At 50.5% G+C, this 7,189-nt stretch overlaps 1 long non-coding RNA gene across 4 annotated transcripts; it reads left to right on the forward strand.

The window, feature by feature from the left end:
* The first annotated feature begins 482 nt into the window (after positions 1–482).
* Positions 483–5,696, forward strand: LOC107179703. Of its 4 annotated transcripts, XR_001510379.2 has the most exons (4): positions 483–938; positions 1,093–1,276; positions 4,252–4,384; positions 4,925–5,696. It is a non-coding gene; the product is annotated as an uncharacterized LOC107179703 (long non-coding RNA). The 4 variants fall into 4 exon arrangements; XR_001510382.2 differs by lacking the exon at positions 4,252–4,384; XR_006221017.1 differs by lacking the exons at positions 4,252–4,384; positions 4,925–5,696 and adding an exon at positions 1,892–2,237.
* Positions 5,697–7,189: the final 1,493 nt, after the last annotated feature.

Here is a 7,189-nt window from a genome sequence, read left to right on the forward strand (position 1 = left end):
AATTCTGAGTTTCTAAGTCTACCCTCCCTGAAAAATACCTCCATGAAATTGAACTATCCTCCTTACGTCTTTGTCTTAGGGCTGCTAGATAAAATATAGGATACCCAGCCGAATTTGATTTTCAGATAAACGACAAAAACATTTTAATGCCAGTGTCTCCAACAGTGCACCCTGCTTTTCTCCACCAAGCCAATCGCTCCCTGACTTCCGGTCGGATCAGCCGGTCCCGGGAAGGGCAAGTCGGGTCAGCGCCTTATTGCCGCAGGGTGTAGATGACCGCGCCCTTGCCAGTTTGGACAGATAGCCCATTAGTTGCTTTTCTCGAGGACAGGACAGTTTTTACTCTGGTGAGGCTGCTTGGGAGCCCAGCAAGGGAAGATCTGGAACGTTCTCGTCTCCAGTGTGGACAAAGTGCCTGGATCCGGAGACTGGCGGATGGGTTTCGAGGAGCAGGATGGGGCGGGGGGCGCGGGGGTTCCCGGGGTGGGGTGGAGGAGGAAAGAGCTGTGGCTTGTGGGCTCCCGATTCCACCCTCAAACCTGTTAGTCAAGTTGCGAAACCCGAGAAATGCTTGGTGCGACTAGAGGGCTCACCCAGCTGGAGAAAAGAAGCTCCCGCAGACCCCCGGGCACTTAAACGGCAGAGAGCCTGAGAGGGGAGCCCCTCAGAGGTGGAGAGAGTGGTAGAAGGACCAGAAGGTCCGTCCCTCTGACATCGGGTCACCGCTTGGGGGTAGGCGGAGGCCTGCTTGTCTCTAAAGGCATCCACCTGCATCGATTCAAATCCTGTATCAACTACCTACTAGCTGTGTGACCTCGGACAGATGACTTAACCTCTCTGATCCTCAGATCCCGCACCTCTAAAAAGAGAATGTTAACACCTGCATCCAAGGGGTCCTGGAGAGTTCAGGAAGACACTGCAGCAACGTACCCGTCGGGGTAAGAGTCGTTTCCAAAAGTTTGTCCCTCCCTGACCCCTTGGTCTCGTTTCCACTATCTCTAGGAGACGGGTGTGCCGGAAAAGTGCAGAGGGTTGGAAACTAATCACAAACGCTGCCGTGAGCCTCCCTTCTTGTTTCTCCATCGCTTCCAGGCTACGGTCGAGAAGGAAAGGGGAACCGGATGAAGTCACGAGGGCAGATGTAGCTACACGGGCAAACGGCGGAGCCCCTGTGCACCCGAAATCCCGGTTCCTCGTTCTCACACGCGCGTGTGCACCCGCCTGACTCCTCTATCCTCCAGCCGACCTTTTAAAAACAGTTCAGGAGTTTGACGTGGTTCGTAGCAAATCTTTTCTCAGTGTTTGGCCTAAATGAATAATCCGACTTCTTACTTAATAAGAAGGACTGGGCATTTTTGGCTTCCCGGAAACTGCAGGGGAGGCTGGTCTGAGAATTAAGTTGCCATAAGACGGTTTAATAGGGGGAAAGCCCCCCAGCTTTAATTATGTATGTGCCCACCGGGGCTCACAAAAATAGGGGACCCAAGGTGACTCTCCGCTGGCGGAGATTTACACACCATCCTGAAGGCAGGAAAGGGAGGGGGCTCGGGCTTGGTGCGGGGGGTGGGGGGGTGGGCGTGGAAGGAGGGAAATTAAGGGGTGGGCGAGGGAAGGAAGTGCAAATAGCTGGTAAATCCCAGCGGCCTTGTTGTGCAAGGGAGGGCCTCTGCCGTGAAAGATGCCGGCTGGGAGCTCTCTTCCTCTACAAATGTAAATTTCCTCTGCAAAAGGGTAAGTACAGACTTTATTTTAGGGAGTTCGGGGGAGGTAAAGAGCTTTTCTTGTGCCTTCTGGTTCTCCCCCCCGCCTTGGCCTCAAAATAATCCACATGCCAAAATGTCATCCTTTTTGGGGGGAGGCACGTTCTGAACCCTCCCAGTTTTCTCAACAGAGACCAACACAGAATGTATGATGTTTACCACACTTTATCCAGAAACATCGGCGTGCTGGCAGTAAGGACTTCCCCAGGACGGCCAGTGCGGCTGCCCGCCTCTTCAAATCCATAGTGGGGGCCGCACTCCCCACCCCCCGCGCAGAGACCCAAGAACTGAATTCAGTCTACACTCTGGGTGTCAGACAGCTCCAGAGGCTCCGAGAAAATGCCATCGAACATCTTACTCTGAATGCAGACGAGCAAGAGAGACTCAGGACTCAGGCCTCTGGCCCCGGAGAGGTGCCGGGAGCGGGCCTGGCTTGAGGACCCGCAGTGTGAGCGGAGCTGGACCTGGGGGGGGGTGGGGGGGGAAGAGTGCTCCCCGAGCACCTGCGCCACAGGCCCCGCCCCTGGGAGCTGGAGCACCCAGTGGGTCACCACGAAAAGGAAGCGGGGGCGACCGCGGGTCTCAGGTCTGGTGTCCCCGGAGGGTTTGGGCGGACGGGACACCTCATCAATTCCAGGCTTGCCACCCCGGAAGAGCTTGAGCCCAGAAATTAGGAACGCAGACAACTGGTCGCGTCCCCGGTGGCTCTGGCCAGAAACAATTATCCACTTGGCTCGTTAAAACAAGTAACAAATGCTAATTGTCTCCACCATTAGCCAAGTCCTGGTTCAGCCATTTGTGCCTACAGCGCGGGATTGTGAGAGCCGCTGGCAGGAAGACGAGTTAAATTCAGTCCTAAATAGTCTGTCATTTTATTTTTTTGTTCTTCTCTTTTACGTGGGGCTGGGGCGGGGGGATGCAGGTGTAAAAAGAGGGAGGTTGGTCAAGGTGATCCCTACGCTGCTGTCTAGCTTTCCAGTACTGTGATTCGTGGTGAAAGACAATGCACAGAGTCATAGAAGATCTGTTTCCACTGAATCTTCATTACTGGACCTGCCCTGGGTGGGGGCGGGAGGGAGGGGGAGGGCAGGAGGAGGGAAGGGAGGAGGCAGGGGAAGGAGGAGGGGAGAGGAGGGCAGGAAGAGAGAAGTACCACCTATGCAAGGCAACATTCCCCACGTCTTCTTTTTTTCTTTTTTTAAAAAAACCTTTTCTTGGGGCGCCTGGGTGGCGCAGTCGGTTAAGCGTCCGACTTCAGCCAGGTCACGATCTCGCGGTCCGTGAGTTCGAGCCCCGCGTCAGGCTCTGGGCTGATGGCTCGGAGCCTGGAGCCTGTTTCCGATTCTGTGTCTCCCTCTCTCTCTGCCCCTCCCCCGTTCATGCTCTGTCTCTCTCTGTCCCAAAAATAAATAAAAAACGTTGAAAAAAAAATTTAAAAAAAAAAAAAAAAAAAAAAAAAACCTTTTCTTTATTATTTTTGAGACAGAGAGAGCATGGGGGGGGGGGGGACGGGGAGGAGCAGAGAGAGAGTTGGAGAGAGGATCTGGAGCAGGCTCCGAGCTGACAGGCTGACTGCCCCAAGCCTGATGCGGGGCTCGAACTCACCAACTGTGAGATCACAACCTGAGCCAAAGTTGGACGCTCAACTGACTGAGACACCCGGGCGCACCCCCTCAGCGGCCACATTCTTTTTTTTTAATGTTTATTTATTTTGGAGGAGGGAGGGGCAGAGAGAGAGAGAGAAAGAGAGAGAGGGAATCACCATCGGGCCCCACACTGTCAGTGCAGAGCCGGGCTCGGGGCCAGAACCCAGGAACCGTGAGATCACAACCTGAGCCGAAATCAAGTCAGGTGCTTAACTGACTGAGCCACCCAGGCACCTCGGCATTCCCCATGGTCTCTGGAAGTTTCCTGAAGCCCTGCCTGGCGTCTCTGAGGGCTACACGAGACCCTGGGGCAGGTACCCTTGCTGCGGCCCCTCCTATGAAGGCCCCTCCTGTGGAGGGAAGCTTCCCTTCCAGTGGAGGGAAGCTGGGGCAGGAGGGTTACCAGAGGGCAGGGAGGGCGGGTGGCTCATGCTTTCCTTCTCAAATCGCTCAAATGATGGAACTCTGGCTTTCTGCCCAAACACCCCCCTTCTTCCCTTTATTCTGCATTTGGGTTTAGCTTGATGTTCCGTTTTCGCCAGGTTTTCTGAGGACCCTGTTGTATGGGTACATTTCCAGGAGAGGACACAGGTGTCCCCCCCCTACCCTCCTCCCCCCTCCTCCTCTAGGGACCACAAGGGGACTCAAAAAAGAGGTGTTAAAAAAAGTTAATACAAGGCAAGAAATACTAAAGCTTTAAAAAGGGAGAAAATAGAAAAGAAGGAAGGGCAGGAAAGGGGTTTTGGTCTGAAGACGCCCAAGTGGGAAGTCTCTGGAGGCAAGGATCCCCCTCTTCTCTCTCTGCTCCTGCCTTTCTGCACACCACATCTCCCTCTCTCCAGCAGATCTGATTGCCAGATTTATTCTGCTATCCCAGTGATGGATGAAAGCTGAAATACTCATCAGCCGTAAAGTATTTGTATTACAAAAATGAGTACTTGAAGCAACACCCTGATTACCCTCCCCAAAGGGGCGCAGGTATTATATTATATTACAATATTATATTATATTATATTACCCAGTATTTGCTGGGGCCTCAATCTCAATAACACGTGAATGCAAAGAAAAGAACAATACAAAACTCGAATTTGTGCGCAGGCTCAGATTTCTATTTCACGTCACTTTTACAGTCAGGACATTTGTTGAGCAAAATCCACAATGGAGTCTGATTGAGCCTCTATAGGTTTCAAAACTTTCCACCGGGCCAGTTTCGCAACTTTTCCAACTTTTGTTGGCAGACTCCGGCTCCCTCTGTGATTGTTTAAATGTTGTCAAACTTCTGTTGGCGACGCACGAGCCCATCGGGGTTATCAAGAGGTCTTTTCCCCTTTCGGCGGTGAACCCTTGACCAACAGTCGGTCTCTGCAGGGGACGGACGGTCCCGGTGCTGGGGAGCCGGTGGATTTTCCGCTCCGAAAAGCAGTGACGAACAAGATATACCGGCGAGGGGGTGGAAAGGTGTGTCCTACGGGTTTTTAGGACAGTCACTGCATGTTTTTGAATTTGTGTGTTTTGCAGATGGTAACAGCGTCAATTCCACGCGCCCGCAAACCCTAACCTCTACCAGGCTTCTAATCTAAGCAGTGCCCACAGCCAACAACGTCATCAAGAATGGGCACCAAGCACAGGCTGTTCAACTTCCCCGGACAGAACTGGGGAGAAGGAGCTCTCCCACGCCACCAGCCAAGGGGACAGATGTGACCAGCTTCCTAAATGTCTTTCCTAGGGGCAGAAGAGAAACTTCTGGGGCAAGGTGTGACAGGGCAAGATCCTGATAGGGGAGCATGCGAACAGCTCCCTGCGACGACGTGTGACCTGGAGCGATGGCCCTTAATTTCTCGGGACGGATTTCTAAGACCAAAAGCCAAACAGCTGCTGACCAGTGGCTGCCCCAGGACGTCTGCCTGTTTTACTGAATCCTGCTGAATGCAGAAGGGTGTGTCCAGGCTGAGGAGGGTGCATTTGATGGCAGTCAAGGGCAGCCCGGTTTGTTATTTTAAAAGTGAAACAGAGAAGTCCACTTATCTGATGCACTTGGGAGAGTAGTTGACGAAGAAACACGCATTTGTGAAGGATTCATAGACAGAGACGATGCCACTGTAACTGAAAAGATGTAATTTGTTGGCTGGTCTTTGATCCCAGAACCAAGTTCTGTTCTTCGAGCGAGATCTCCTTATGAGCAAACCCAGGATGAATTCAGCTGGGACCCAGTTATAATCGACGTTTCTCTACTTTTTCTTTCCTTTTCTTAAAAGTTTTTTTTAACGTTTACTTATTTTGAGAGAGAGAGAGAGAGAGGGAGAGAGACAGGGTGCGAGTGGGGGAGGGGCAGAGGGAGAGGGAGACACAGAATCCGAAGCAGTTTCCAGGCTCCGAGCTGTCAGCACAGAGCCCGACACGGGGCTCGAACCCACAAACCCAAAGATCATGACCTGAGCTAAAGTTGGTCACTCAACCGACGGAGCCCCCCAGGCGCCCCTCTCTACTTTTTCTTTTTAAGCAATCAGGAAATCATTTCATAAACTTTGGGACTAAATTTTCTCATTCAAAAGTGTGTGATAGAGCTGCCTGTGTGGCTCAGTCAACGGTTGGGTGTCTGACTCTTGATTTTGGCTCAGGTCACGATCTCACAGTTTGTGAGATCAAGCCCCGCGTCAGGCTCTGCACTGACAGTGCGGAGCCTGCTTGGAATTCTCTCTCTCCTTTTCTCTCTCTCCTCCTCTTTCTCTGCCTCTCCTCCACTTTCTCTCTCTCCCTCAAAATAAATAAACATTAAAAAAAATAAAAGTATGTGATGGCCAAATTCCCATTGCATTAAGTATTATTTTCCAATATCCCATGAATGATTGCCTGTGAGCCTACCACATGGAAATCTAGAAATGAACTAACCATTATCTCTTTCATTCTTTTCCTTTTGTTCCTTTTGCTATCTAAAAAGCATTGCTATTATTCAACACTCTTCTGAAAGTTCTAGCCAATTTCGTAAGCAAGATGTAACCACTGGAAAGAAGCCAAAATTATCATTAGTCATAGCTGTGATGCAATGGAAAAACTTAATAAGGGTGACAGGATTATGGTACACAAAAGTCAAAAATAAAAAAAATATACGTATATGTGTGTATATGTGTGTTTGTGACCACCTAAAACATAACGTAAAGAATACTATCTCAAAACATTTGTAACTACTGATGGTGTAGCCGAAATCAGATATTATTAGGTCCTATAGGAAGGACATCAGACTTTGCTAAGGGACACAAAAAGATTTGAATAATGACATAATGAATGTTATCATGTTTTAAGTTTTATTTATTTTTTATTTAATTTATTTTTTGAGATAAAAAATTTACTCAAAGATAGAGAGAAAGTGTGCTTTCTCTTTGCTTTGAGAAGCAAAGCAAAGAGATACTTTACTTTGAGATAGAGAGAGAGTGTGCATGAGCAGGGGAAGGCCAGAAAGGGGGAGAGAGAGAGAGAGAAAGAGAGAGAGAGAACCCCAAGCAGGCTCCAAACTGCCAGGACAGAGCCCGATGTGGGGCTCAAACTCACGAACCGTGAGATCAAGAATGACCTGGGCCGAAATCAAGAGGCAGACCCCACAACAGACTGAGCCACCCGGGCGCCCCTTTAGTTTTATTGTTTTTAGTAAGTTCTACTCGCAGGATGGGACTCGAACTCATGACTCTGAGATCAGGCGTCCTCTGCTCCGCTAACTAAGCCAGCCAGGTGCCCCAAGAATGCTATCATTTTAATTTGACCACTTTCAAAGTCCCCATGGGGTTCTGT

Source organism: Panthera tigris, chromosome C1, assembly GCF_018350195.1.
Source record: "Panthera tigris isolate Pti1 chromosome C1, P.tigris_Pti1_mat1.1, whole genome shotgun sequence".
Lineage (NCBI taxonomy): Eukaryota > Metazoa > Chordata > Mammalia > Carnivora > Felidae > Panthera > Panthera tigris.